The sequence below is a fragment of the Dendropsophus ebraccatus genome, chromosome 14, assembly GCF_027789765.1.
Source record: "Dendropsophus ebraccatus isolate aDenEbr1 chromosome 14, aDenEbr1.pat, whole genome shotgun sequence".
In the NCBI taxonomy this organism is placed as follows: domain Eukaryota; kingdom Metazoa; phylum Chordata; class Amphibia; order Anura; family Hylidae; genus Dendropsophus; species Dendropsophus ebraccatus.
In genome coordinates, this window is record NC_091467.1 from 60212171 (window position 1) to 60226285 (window position 14115).

Sequence of the window (14115 nt, forward strand, 5' to 3'; positions counted from 1 at the left end):
TCTCAGTTGCCCCTAGCAACCAATCAGATTCCACCTTTCATTTTCTAAAGAATCTGTGAGGAATGAAAATTGGAATCTGATTGGTTGCTAGGGGCAACTGAGCCAATTCTACTTTACACCAGTTTGATAAATCTCCCCCAATATCTTGACATTTTTTATTTTCTCCTATTATATGTTAGTGAGGCCTCTGCATTTTTACACATTTTTTTTTTTTTTACCTTTTCAGCTCCAAACCTCTGTCCGGGCCGTTATTAGCACAATCAACAATTTTAGTGTACAACTCAAAGGTACTGTATGTAGTACTTCTGACCAGGAATATTTTATGTGGGGTCCATTACACGTTCTTCTGTTTTATTGGTGCATTATTAGACAATAAACGGAAACAATGACGTTGAAAATGCAGTCCATTCTGCAAGAAACACGATATATGGGATGTGGGAAATTATTGATTATAACATGTCGTTTATTAGTTATTCTGAGCTTAGAAGTCCAGTGGGTGGTCCTTTTTGGTAACAATCTTCCTAATATAAGTGTCTGTACAGAGATAGGACCGCCCACTGGACTCCTAAGCCCAAAGTGAGCAGAGGTTTAAATGAATAAAGAGATATTATGGCCCTACAGAAAAAATGTATATGCTGCTAAGGCAGAGGGGAAACTTACATGTTATCTTAACTTTTTTTCAATACTCTTTTAGTCTTCATAGGGGACTTCTATGAGTATCTGTTTGATTGCTCATAGGGATCAGTGTAATACTACAGTATTACATTGATCCATCAGATTGGCACTCTAAATTGCTAAAACCTGCCTACGGAAAGATGTAGCAATATACATGTATCAGTCACTCACCAAGGCCTAATAAATGCCCCAGGCTTCCATGACAATGGATCAGCTCAAGTCTAAGGAAGCTGATCCGTCCCACTTTACCATGTACAGATGAGCGCAAACAACAGCCGTTATTGTAAAACCACGGCCGCAATTAATGTTCATGGTCATTAATTCTGGACATAGTTTTACAACAATGGCCGAGGTTTAGCTTTTAACGTTCACTAAAGAGCGGCCGTTGCTAGTACGTAGTAGGAACATACTAATTTTCCCGTGATACAATGAGCCACGTATAATGACCTCTTTGTGTTCGATTTGCAGCATCTTTTTTCATAGGTAACACTAGATGCAACCATAAAGTAAGAAATGTAAAACCGGAAAATAACAAGGTTGTTATTGGGACCAGTTATCAATGCTTTCATCCCCCCAAAAATTGTGCAGAGTAGAAACTGCTAAATGATGAGTGAATAAGCAATTTCCCAAATTTGCTATAATATATACATTTGGTATAAAAGGCATTATACTATTAGCCTAATGTGTTTTAAGAAGAGTAGAGATGTCTGTAGTTGGGGGACCATGAAAACCGTATTTTACTGTCAGTAGATTCCAATGGGCAGACACACGGTGCCCATACCTGGGTATTAACTTCCCTATACTGTTGTCTACAGCTCTGGCTTGCCTTTTAACTGTTTACTATAATGGGGTTCTCCAGACAGAAGCAGAAAGTTTTGACGCACAGTCTACATTTTTTAAATTACTTCGTAGGACTGGTCGCTCAGACAGACAAGATGGCGGACACAGACTGTGGACCCTAAGCTGAACCCCGCCCACTGTCCTTGCCTACTTGCCTCAATCTGTCCTAGGTGACAGCAAGCAACAGGGTGGCAGCCCCTGCACTGGCTAGGTGGAACACAAAACAAGACAAACACAATAAAGAGGAGTCGACAGTCCGGGTCACAACAATAGGGCAGCAAAGTACAAATCACAATCCAATAAGCAAGGTCAGAAAACAGGCAATCTGGTCAGGCGCAGGCAGCAGGGATGGTCAGAAATACAGGCAGAAAAAACACAGAAAATAGCAGAAACAGAAGCAGGCAGAGACAAGCTAAATAACTGGCAGTGAGAGGCAGGCTGGCACATATTATATAGGAGATCAAAGGTCCAGTGCAGAAGCTGATTGGACCAGACCCCTAATCCGCTCTGAACACCTGGGGCAAGAGCAACCTGACTGGAGGGGAGAACAGTCTATCAGACTAGCTAAACAGCATCAGAGTTAACTCCGGAGTGGCCAGGAGTATCTCAGGCAAAGTGGGTGTGGCTGAACAAACCCAGAAGGAAATAGAGCAGTGTTCAGACAGGGTTCAGGACACTGAACCAACATACAAAAATAAGGGATATCAGCGCCATCTCGGCAGCACAGCATGAACCGAGGGGTGCACGGAACTCAGCACAGGCGCATTCATGAAATTACTTTTATCACTTAAATTTTCATAGCCAGTCAAATCTCTTAGGTCTAATAATGCCAGCCTGTTACCATTTTTGAGGTTTTATGCGTTAACACTAAGCCTGGGCTTTGTAATACCAGGCAGAATCCACTACATACAAGTAAGAAAAAAAGATACGCAAACATGCTAAAAAAATACTTAATTGAAATAAAACCCTTAAAAAAAAAATCTTTCTTTGTCTTCTTCCTAAAGTAGCGCAGATCTTATTCCTGTAAAAAGAAAATAAAAAGGTTAATTTAAAAAAAATTAATTACTACGTTTGTGCACCATAACTTCCTGCTTTTGCCTAGGAAACCCCATGGCAGTAAGCCGTTGGCACCAAGCCAACACTGTATATAGCGGTATGTAGTTCGGGCAGGGATTCCATGGGACTGTTTTGTGATTGGCTTGCAAAGTAGTTAGTCGCTATAGGTGGCCCTAGACAGTCAGATTTTTCCCAAGTGAATTGGCATTTCTTATCTGAACCTTAACGTCACTTGCTGATGCCCTTTGATGAATGTCTGGTGCTTAAACAACAACTATTTCATCTTTCTATTATAGACTGATATGGGAGACAAAACTACCTGCTGGGACAATACTGGAGACAATGAGCTGCGACCCAATGAATATCATTCCTGCAACATTCCCAACAACATCCTTCTAGTAGCAATTCAAACAGTCATAGACACGGCTTTGGTGGAGGTAACATTTCCAGTTCAGATCGTAGTTTTGTACAATTATTATTATTATTATTATTATTATTATTATTATTATGTTGAATATTGAAAGTTTTGCGTTTTTCAGAACAATAAAACACTAATAATTATTATTATACAGTACAGGAATTCTATTACAAAGCCATGCATTGCTTAGTTCAGATGAAGTGTAAGGCCATCAGCTAGACAAGCAATTTGACCCCTTTATCACTAAAGGTTACTGATGCACGGATGTCCAGGTCACACTGATGCAGTGTTCTCCTCCTGGCTTTCTAAGAGTCATAATTCTTTTCATTTTTTCCCCTACAGGGCTAATTGGGGGCAAATTTTTTGCACTATGACCTATAGCTTTTATTGGCACCATATTGGTATAAATGGGAATTTTTGATTTTTTTTTTTCTATAATTTTTTTCTAATATATAATTTAAAAAATCCGCAATCCTGGTGTTTTTTCACCGTGCGGGAACAAAATTGTTATATTTTAATAGATCAGACAATTCTGCACAGTACCACACCACACTATAGCAATTTATACATATATATATATATACATATATATATATTTATTTATTTATTTATTTTTTAATTAGTAAAATGGGAAAGGGAGAGATTTTTTTTTTTAGCGGAGGGGTTTTGTTATATTTAAAAAAATATATATGTTTTTAAGACTTTTATAAACAATCATTAGATTGCTTATACTGATCAATGCTATGTCATGCTATTATCAGGGCCCTGCCCATAAAGTCTTCCTGAGGCAGACTCTATGAGAGGATCCCCAATCTCACAGGTTGGAGGTAAGTATTATACCTCCATCTGTCAGGGAAAGTGATCGGGACTCCTCAGTCACACTGCAGGGGTTCTGATCAGTCAGTGACAGGTACCGATCTTGTCACTAATTAAGCTAAACACTGCTATTGCTGTAGATTGCGTCATTTAAGGGGTTAATGACAAGCAGCATCATCATCGTGTCATTCTGTCCTGACCCTGGCACATTTTTACTTCAAAGCGATATCACACCTACAGTATTTTCTCACTGTCTGAATGCGTTCTCATAGCCGCACAGCTAGGAACCAGTAGTTATGGTGGTCCGTCTCTTTTGATCCATGCTGCTACTAGCTGCGGTATCTACGAGGGTATTGGGCTGGAACCATTATGCCCCCTCTAAACTTTGTGTCATATTGGAACCCCTTTCTATTGAACATTCCCTAGTTGACAACACTCTACATACCCTCGACCTGGCCGTCCCACTCCAACCCCTGGAATTTAGGTGTAAACAAGTATCTACTACTCTACTGTGGAGCCCAGAGGAGAACAGACTTTGTATTGACACCTGCATATTATTGCCCATGATCCCTTTCTGAGTACCATATTGTATTGTAACTAGAGATGAGAGAACTTTTCACAAGTTCGGTTCTGAAGGTTCGCCAAACTTTAAGGCAAAGTTCAGGTGCGGTTTGGACAAACCCAAACTTTTCTTAATCCTTTAAAGTTTTATTAAGCAGCGGCATACAGTTAGTTTTCTGTATGCTAGCTTTGCATAGACCCAATCCGTGTGGATGCCAATTGTTTTCTACTCCGCCAGCTTGTTTTGTGCATGTTTACTTATGACAGCATGTTTTCGTTCTAATGTTGCTGTTTTTAGTTTCCAACAACAACATTTGAAGGAAAACATGCTGCCATAAGGAAATATACACAAAACAAGCTGGCGGAATAGACAGCAATGGATGTGATCCCCATGTATACAGATTGCTTTCTATCCCGCCAGCTTGTTTTGTGCATATTTACTTATCACAACATGTTTTCATTCCAATGTTGCTGTTTTTTGTGTCCAACAGCAAAAATGAAACAAAAACATGTTGTGATAAGTATATATACACAAAACATAGGCTCGCATTGGTTCGCTCATTTCTAATTTTGAGCGCTTCTTTGTCATAATACAAGCTTGAATATGAAAAATAATTGTACATTTTTTTGTATTTTTTCAGAATACCAATTTATTTCTTGTCATAAGAGTTAAACAGCTGAACAGCTGTAGGTTCACAGAAGAAGGAGTCAATCTGAACTTAGTAATTGTGGTTTTACTCTATGACGGCTCAAGATCTATAGTTGCTGCTGAAGCTGTAAGGCCCCGTTCCCACTGAGCAAAGCTAGCGGAATTCCGCAACGGAATTGTCCGCCGCGGAATGCCGTTAGCCTCCCGCTCATAATGGGAGTCTATGGGAGGCGCGCGCTCCTGCCCTGTCCGCGCTGAAGAATGAACATGTTCATTCTTCAGCGCGGACAGGGCAGGAGCGCGCGCCTCCCATAGACTCCCATTATGAGCGGGAGGCTAACGGCATTCCGCGGCGGACAATTCCGTTGCGGAATTCCGCTAGCTTTGCTCAGTGGGAACGGGGCCTAAGTATACGATGTAAGAGTTGTAGTAAGAGTATTGATTGTATATAGTATTGCACATGTATTGTATACAAGTGCATATTACATGATTACAAGTGCATATTACATGATTAAGTGCCAAAAATACAAGTTTATCCCATTATTCCAATTCAGGAAAAATTCTTATGTATCAGGGTTTCATTTCTTTGTATCCTTGTAACAGGTTCAAATAAAATCTTTGGTATCATAGTGTTACTGTCAATTTTTCTTCATTCAAATCAACTGGTTTTAGAAAGTTATATTGAATTGTAATTTACTTCTGTCTAAAAATCCAAAGTCTTCCAGTACTTATCAGTTGCTGTATGTCCTGCAGGAAGTGGTGTATTCTCTCCAGTCTGTGCTCTCTGCTGCCACCTCTGTCTCTGAACGGAACTTTCCAGAGCTGAAGCAAATCCCCATTGAAAACCTTTCCTGCTCTGGACAATTCCTGACATGGACAGAGGTGGCAGCAGAGGGAACTGTGTCAGACTGAAAGGAATACACCACTTCCTGCAGGACATACAACAGCTGATAAGTACTTAAGATTTTTAAATAGAAGTAAATTAAAATTCTACATAACTTTATAACACCAGGCGAATTGAAAGAAAAAGAAATCGCTGGAGTGCCCCTTTAAATAAACTTTTGAAAGGTTGCACAGACATGAGAAATATCTGTAACTGCATCCAAAATGTGTTTTTCCTTATCTCCTCATTGTACAGTGCACATTCTACCCAGTTGTGGGGCTTTGTTATATAGATTTGAAAATTACTTCTATAAAAAAAAAACTCAAGTCTTCCAGTACTTATCAGCTGCCGTATGTCCTGCAGGAAGTGGTGTATTCTTCTTAGTCTGACACAGTGCTCTCTGCTGCCACCTCTGGAACTATCCAGAGCAGAAGCAAATTTCCATAGAAAACCTCTCCACCTTCAGACTACCCCTTTAAGCCACAACTGTGATTGCATTGTGTAATCAGTTACATTCAGTGCGGAGTCAGGAGTGAAGCACACTTCCATGTGCTTCACCCAGCTATATCTAATGATCAGAGGGGGTCTCAAAACCGAAATACCAACTGATCAAGGCTTTTGACATCTCTGCACATTAGGCCAAAAGTTTATTTATATGACAGCAACACTTTAAGTATAGTACAGTCATGGAGATGTAATTCACACATACAAATTAGGCTAGGAGCCAAAGCCATATAGAGAGTCATGGATGACATTGATCATAATTATTAATGGTTTATAGAAAGAAGTTGGTAACAGTAACGTGAAGTAAAATAACACTCCATTGTCTTTGTTTCCACACAGGCAATATCTCTGATGGCAGACGTCCGGTATGACAGCGGATACTTTGGTTTAACCATCAGAGCAGGGTAAGGTTATGTCATTTTAGCTCTAAATAAAGCGAAAGAAGCAATAATATAATAAGGCCTCTACAAGCCACACTGCTTATAAAAAAAAAAACCCTATAAAACAAAACTGTGACAACACATGCTGAAACCTAATATGGGTTTGCCATTTCTACACACTACTCTCCAGCCACCGCATTGTGCACAGACACCCTAAAATAAAATGAGCAGAATAATCTAATAAGGATTGGAAGTGGAGAAGTTAAAAGAGTATTCTCATCTGAAGAAGCACCCATTCACAGGATAAGAGATAGCAAACTGACTGCGGGGGTCCAACCTCCACTGATTCTGAAACGTGAAGGTCCAACCTCCACCTCCTGTAATGTGAAGGTCCAACCTCCACTGATCCTGCAATGTGAAGGTCCAACCTCCACTGATCCTGCAATGTGAAGATCCAACCTCCACTGATTCTAAAACATGAATATCCAACCTCCACCTCCTTTAATGTGAAGGTCCAACCTCCACCTCCTGTAATGTGAAGGTCCAACCTCCACCTCCTGTAATGTGAAGGTCCAACCTCCACTGATCCTGCAATGTGAAGATCCAACCTCCACTGATCCTGCAATGTGAAGATCCAACCTCCACTGATTCTAAAACATGAATATCCAACCTCCACCTCCTTTAATGTGAAGGTCCAACCTCCGCTGATCCAGAAATGTGAAGGTCCAACCTCCACTGATTTTGAAACGTGAAGGTCCAACCTCTGCTGATCCTGTAATGTGAAGCTCCAACCTCCACCTCTTGTAATGTGAAGGTCCAACCTCCGCTGATCCAAAAATGTGAAGGTCCAACCTCCACTGAGTCTGAAACGTGAAGATCCAACCTCCACTGATTCTGAAACGTGAAGGTCCAACCCTTCGCTGATCCTGTAATATGAAGGTCCAACCTACGCTGATCCTGTAATGTGAAGGTCCAACCTACGCTGATCCTGTAATGTGAAGGTCCAACCTCCACTGATTCTGAAACGTGAAGATCCAACCTCCACTGATTCTGAAATGTGAAGGTCCAACCTCTGCTGATCCTGTAATGTGAAGCTCCAACCTCCGCTGATTCTGAAATGTGAAGGTCCAACCTCTGCTGATCCTGTAATGTGAAGGTCCAACCTCTGCTGATCCTGTAATGTGAAGGTCCAACCTCCGCTGATCCTGTAATATGAAGGTCCAACCTCCACTGATTCTGAAATGTAAAAGTCCAACCTCCACTGAACCAAAAAATAGGACCAAAATCTTTCCTGAAATGAATAGAGCACACAATGCATACCCATCCAGCACTCAGTTCATCCTCTATGGGGACACTGAACATTGTACATTTTACTATTGAAAGGAGGCTCTAGTGCAGTGTTGGGTGCCTCTAACCTGGACACAAGATGAGGTACGGTTGGACATGAAGACATCCATGTATCCTGCCGCACATTTGCCCATAGATATTGCAGCTGGGCCTGTAGATCCTGCACACTTGTAGGCTGTAAAAGCTCAGCTGGTGACAAATCTGGTGGTGGGCAGCCAAGGACGTGTTATGATCTGACACTCGGGGGAAATTCTTGCTTTGAGTGGGTGAGCATTATCCTGCTGAATAATGGCAGCTAGAATCCCTTAGAGACAAAACATGTGGTCACAGGATGGAGACCGATTGTCCAATGTGATGGCTCCTAGAGATGGCTGTCCAGAGCCTATCCAGCGTGTGAGTGCCCTCACATAATCACTACCCCCAGCACCCGCTTCTCTCCAAAAATGGAGAACTTAGTTGGGGGTTGCAGAAAAGTATACAAAGAGAACCATCACCAGTTATCCCTCACATTAGGTTATATCCAGTTACTACTGAAGAACCTAGAGTTTCATCCATGTTCTTCAACCCCCAGGAATCAAATGCTGAATATTTAGGGGTTTTTGAAACCCAAATTACTGTGGTTTCGCTCATCTTTAGTGATGAGCGAACTTACCGAACGAACCTGAGCCCTCACCATGTGACTCCAGGTGGCAGGAGAAGTTAGATGCAGCGAACCTCAAGCATGCTCGAGTCAATCCGAACCCGATCGTTCGGCATTTGATTAGCGGTGGCTGCTGAAGTTGGATAAAGCCCTAAGGCTATGTGGAAAACATGGATATAGTCATTGGCTGAATCCATGTTTTCCAGACAACCTTAGAGCTTTATCCAAGTTCAGCAGCCCCAGCTAATCAAATACCGAACCCGGTTTGCTCATCTCTATCATAGACTGATACAAACGTTCTTGTCTTTATGCACTACTATATCAAGTCTTTTCCTTTCATTCCAGGACTAACTTTAACCTTATCATCTCACTGATCATCCAGGGCACTGACTGTGGTTGTCCCGAACACGTGAGTACAAACTCTTTCTCACTTCATGGTTTATCATTCAGTACACGTTTAGTTGTTTTTACCACCTTAATAGAAACGTATGGATGTTCTAAAAGTAAAGTTATCTACATTATGTCTAGCGTTTGGCAAATTAATTCAGAACAACTTGGAGTTTTACAAAAATCCAAATTTGTTCCAGATTTTATGTGATTTGCCTATTGAGCAGCAATTTTCAACTATTATAGTATGACGCAACTTTATTACCATCACTGCTAAAAAAAAAAAAAAACACTGCGTCTGAGGGAAGCCTTAGGCTACATTTAAAAGTTCCGTGTTTCGGACGGAACACGGACGTGGAATGCCTGTAATGGACTCTCCCCCACCCGGGCAGCATCTGTGATAAGATGCTGGGAGCGGGGGAACTGTACAGATATGCGCCGCACTGTAATGAATCAGCCGCGTGGCTTTGTCATTAAAGCACAGTGCATATTTGTACAGTTCCCCCACTCCCAGCATCTAATTACAGATGCTGCCCGGGCGGGGGGAGAAGTCCGTTACAGGCATTCCACGTCCGTGTTCTGTGAATGTAGCCTAAGGCCCTTTACACAGGTTGATTATAGGGTAAGGTTAAAGGGGTTATCAAGCGCTACAAAAACATGGCCACTTTCTCCCTACTGTTGTCTCCAGTTTGGGTGGGGTTTTGAAACTCAGTTCCATTGAAGTAAATGGAGCTTAATTGCAAACTGCACCTGAACTGGAGACAACAGTAGGGGGAAAAGTGGCCATGTTTTTGTAGCGCTGGATAACCCCTTTAACGGCTGCACCAATGATTGCTTGACGGCCCAGCTGACAGCTAGGCTGCCACGGGACGACCAGGAAGAATACAAGGAGGACATGGACAGTGAGTGCTGATTGTGCTTGTGACAGCTCTAAGCGGCTGCAGGCAACTGGACGACCATCCCTAAAGTGCACCAAAACGTGTAAAACACAGAACAAAGTCAAGACAGACAAAACACCAAAGCAATGGTCGTACGGGCCAGGTCAAACCTAACGGACAATGCGGGACAGAATCACAAAGAGTAGTCAGAAGTACAAGTGCTGAGATCAGAATAACCAGGTAAAGAGATATACAGATACAGGATAGCACACTTAGCACACTCACTTAGACTAATAGCTAGCAAAGACTACGGACAAACACTTTATAGGTCGCCAGGGACCTGTGGTGCAGCACGAGATTGTACCAGGCACATAGAACATAGACTGACAAAGCAAAAGATGAGTAGAAAAAAAAAAAGAATGTCAATCACAAGACGATACAAAGGTTAACTGTTTACTGACCAGAGGGAACTCAGCAGGGAAGACACGGGTGTGGCGGAGAATCAATTACTAAAGCAGAAGGAATTAAGCTGGTGCAAATGAAACATAGAACTCAAACCCCTCAGAGTGTATTCCCACCTCCGTGTTCCGTGAATGCCTGTAACGGACTCTCCCCCGACTGGGCAGCATCTGTAATAAGATGCTGGGAGTGGGGGAACTGTACAGATTATGCAGCGTGTTGTAATGAATCAGCCCACGCGGCGCTGTCATTACAGCGTGGCACATATCAGTACAGTTCCCTCGCTCCCAGCATCTTATCACAGATGCTGTCTGGGGGGGGAGAGTCTGTTACAGGCATTCCACATCCTCATGGAACGTGAGAATGCAGCCTAAATATGGCCGCAGTCTCAGCCGTATACCACAAGCTGAGGACTACGCCGAGGTCCGAAAAGCTGCTCGATTATTCAAGCTGTTTAGACTTGGGATCAGCTCAAGTAACAGAACCCTTGTATTTAGCATGAGATGGTGAATAATGTGTTAGAGGACAACCAAACTCTGCTAACATAACATAACTCTTATAGATTTTTTTATTGACTAATTTATTTTTATTCTAGATCGCTGCCTGGCTGAAAGCCGTTATTAATATTCACTTCAATATCTTTATAACTCAATTCAACAGTGAGTAAGATGGTCTCCTATTCCATCACTAAATACTCTATACCACAATAGTAATAAACTATGGATAATGACCGGGCCTAATACTTCACTCTGTATTCTACTACAGGTTACATTGCCAGGCTTCTGCCAATACCAATAGTTACTGGAAAACCTGGACAATCGGGAGAATGTGTATCTAAAACGGTAAGTTCTTTATACCTGTAACTGTCAATCAATGTCACTTGTCAATCAACGTCACACCTTAAAAATTATACCTAAAGGAGCTTTTAAGACAACAATAGGAATCAATATGAACAGCTTTCACACTTCTTGGTAAACTTTCTGCAAGATTTTGGAACTTTTGCCCATTCATCCAGAAGAGCATTTGTGAGATCAGGCACTGCTGTTGAGGAGAGGTCAGAGGTCACAATCTCAGTTCTGGTTCACCAGGTGTTGAGGGGAGGGCTCTGTGAAGATCAGTCAAGGTCTTCTATACCACCCTCACTCAACCAGGCCATTATGATCCCATAAGGTTGTATGCATACAGTACAGTTGTCGTGGTATACTGAAGCATTAAAGTGTAAGGCTGCATTCACACGTTCCGTGTTCCGGACAGAACACGGACATTGAAATGCCTGTAACGGACTTCTCCCCCCGACCGGGCAGCATCTGTGATGATGCTGGGAGCGGGAGAACTGTACAGATGTGCCGTGCCGCAATGACAGAGCCGCGATGAGTAGAAAAGCAGATTGTCAATTACAAGACGAGACAAAGGGTTAACTGTATACTGACCAGAGGGAACTTAGCAGGGAAGAGATGGGTGTAGCGGAGAATCAATTACTAAAGCAGTAGGAACTAGAATAGAACTCAAACGCTAAGGCTGTATTCCCACGTTCCGTGAGGAACGTGAAATGCCTGTAACGGACTCTCCTCCACCCGGACAGCATCTGTGATAAGATGCTGGGAGCGGGGGAACTGTACAGATATGCGGTGTGCTGTAATGAATCAGCCCGCAAGTCGCTGTCATTAGAGCGTGGGGCATATCTGTACAGTTCCCCTGCTCCCAGCATCTTATCACAGATGCTGCCCGGTCGGGGGGAGAAGTCCGTTACAGGCATTCCACGTCTGTGTTCCATGCGGAACACAGAACGTGTGAATGCAGCCTCACTGTCATTTTTTTTTTTGCAGAAATCAGTAGTATAAGTGATTTTAATCAACTCTATAATAGGTTTTATTAGGCAACAAAGCTTCTTTCTTTACTCAAAAAGCAATTTACAAGCCTCTCCCCTCACTTCTTATCTGTGCAGTATCAGGCAAATCAGTCATTACAGAGAAGCCAGTGAAGACTGTTTCTGCTGGGTGCATTATATCCTATGGAGTGGGGAGGGGCCAAGGGAGATGAGTGAGCAGGAAGAAGAGACATGAAGGTCAGCTGTTTGTAGACTGTCTGGGCATCTAAAATGCTTGATTCAGGGGTCAGAAAGGTCAGTGCTTATCTAGGAACTTGCTGAGAGAAGATTGCAGGGTGTTGTGCTGTGCAGGACTGCTCCATGCTCACTCACTCCTCTCAGCCCCTCCCCTCTCTATAGAGCATAATGGACACAGAAATCCTGCTTCTTCTGAAGTAAGGGGGAGCTAGGAAAACAGCTTTTTCAGTACAGAAGGAAACTCTTTTGGTAAATAAAACCTATTACAGAATTTCTTTAAATCACTTGTACTATAGATATTTATTGTTTTCCGAAAAATGACATTGAAATGGCAGCTACGGTTTAAGATGTCCCTTCGTTGGTACTAAGGGGCCAAAGTCGCCCCCTAGGAAACACCCCATAACATTATCCCTCCTCCACCAAAATTTTAAAGCTGGCACAGTGCAGTCAGACAGGCATCATTCTCATGGCATTTACCATTGAAGTGACTGGAGCTGAACTGTAATTTTTTCTAATCGATGATAACCCATTAATACCAGATGTAGTGGTGACCTGGAATCAAGACGGAATTCATTGAGCACTTAACAATGAACCGTTCTATCCCATATGTTTGTAAAGGCAGAATGCATTGTGCTATCATCAATGGCAATCATCAATTTAAAGGAGTATTCCATTCTTGTAAAGATGGCTTCTCGTCCCCTTCCGGATGTTTGCAGCACCGAATGGTGGTTGAGAGCCGAAAACAGATTATTTAATTTACTTCACTCCCGTTAACTTTAATGGGAGCTGCACAAACAGTGTAGACCTGCAAGCTAAGCTGTTTACGTAGTTTCAGAAGTTACGTGCTTTGGCTGTTCTTGGCTTCGCAACCACCTCCGATAGCCGCAAATGTGCCCGAGGAGGCAGGGAAGCCATGTTTAGGAGATGCGGATACCTAGACTAGACAGGGTAATAATGTGCCATAGTTTTAAACAGTACCAAATCTGGTGTTTTTTTAGACTGTCTAGTCTAGGTTTACACTATCTCAGAATTAGTTCCTGACTATCTCCTCCTGTCTATGGAAACAGAGATGACAGGCAGCAGCTCATATGATGTATCCTGCAGTACATGCTTTACTGGTTTATTGTATAATGTATACGAAGACCTTGTACTCCTACTCTTTGTTTTATAGAATTACTGTAGATGTGCAGTTTTTAAATAAAAACTACCCGGAAAACGATACAAGGACCCCAGCTCAGAAACGGACGGACGCCTTTGCTTTTGCTTTTCCTCCTGCTCCAAAATTCATGAGTAACTAATTATTAAAAGGCTTGAAAACTCTCCACCGCGCAGTACAATAGCGAACAAAACCGTACAATACAATAAATTACTGCAATGCAATTGCTGGCCTCCCATGCCTGTTTTTTTCTATTATCAACCAATACAGACATAACAACAGTGCTCCAAGAAGGTCCAATAGGAAAATAACAATTATTTTTCTTTGCAGCCTCTGCTACATAGTAATAAAGAAAAAAAAAAACTTTTAACCCTCTAAGCCCTATTCAAAGAACACAGAAG